This window comes from Fulmarus glacialis, unplaced genomic scaffold, assembly GCF_000690835.1.
Source record: "Fulmarus glacialis isolate BGI_N327 unplaced genomic scaffold, ASM69083v1 scaffold21521, whole genome shotgun sequence".
In the NCBI taxonomy this organism is placed as follows: domain Eukaryota; kingdom Metazoa; phylum Chordata; class Aves; order Procellariiformes; family Procellariidae; genus Fulmarus; species Fulmarus glacialis.
In genome coordinates, this window is record NW_009192391.1 from 6,590 (window position 1) to 7,302 (window position 713).

Consider the following 713-nt stretch of genomic DNA (forward strand, 5'->3'; position numbering starts at 1 on the left):
GGCGGTCGCCCCACCCCCCGAGCCGTGGGCTGGCATGTCACCGAAAGGCTCTGCAGCACTGCCGGATAGCTGGGGATGTGCTGCTGGGGCGATGCAGACCACCAAGGGAGCTGCCAATTTTTCAGCAGCGGGCATCTCCTTTTCCATCAGCAGAGGATTAAACAGTGAGGAAACAGCACGGAGATGGCAGGGCCAGGATATGTCCAGGGATGGGCTGAGACCCCTCTCCCTGCTCCCTCCTCGGCGGGCAGGGGCTCTGGTGCTGGCTGGCCGGCTGAGTGTGGCTGGGAAGGGAGGAGCTTCCCCCCATTAGTGGTTTGGCAGCCAGGAGAGAGGCAGCTTTCTTCCACAGCCACGGCTCTTGAGCCACGGCTCTTTTTTTTGTTTGTTTTGTTTTTCCCAAAGGGAAAAAACCAAAACAAAACAAAAATCCCGGATCATTTGAAACAGGCTGTCCCCTGCCAGCCTCCTTCGGCTGGAGTGGGCAGCTGGACAGGCAGCAGCGGTGTTGAGGGCTGTAGATGGGGAGTAGAGCATCTGCCACACTGGGTCGTGCTGCCAGCACTGGGCTTCGTTCCTCAGAGTGAAGTGCAAAGCCCAAGTCATCCTGCAAGGATTTACTAGTGGGAGAGGGGACGATGGGGGGGATCCCCTCCGCCTGCCCTCGCCATGGCACGGGCTGGTAGAGGCCAGAGACCCCCGCTTTGTGTGTG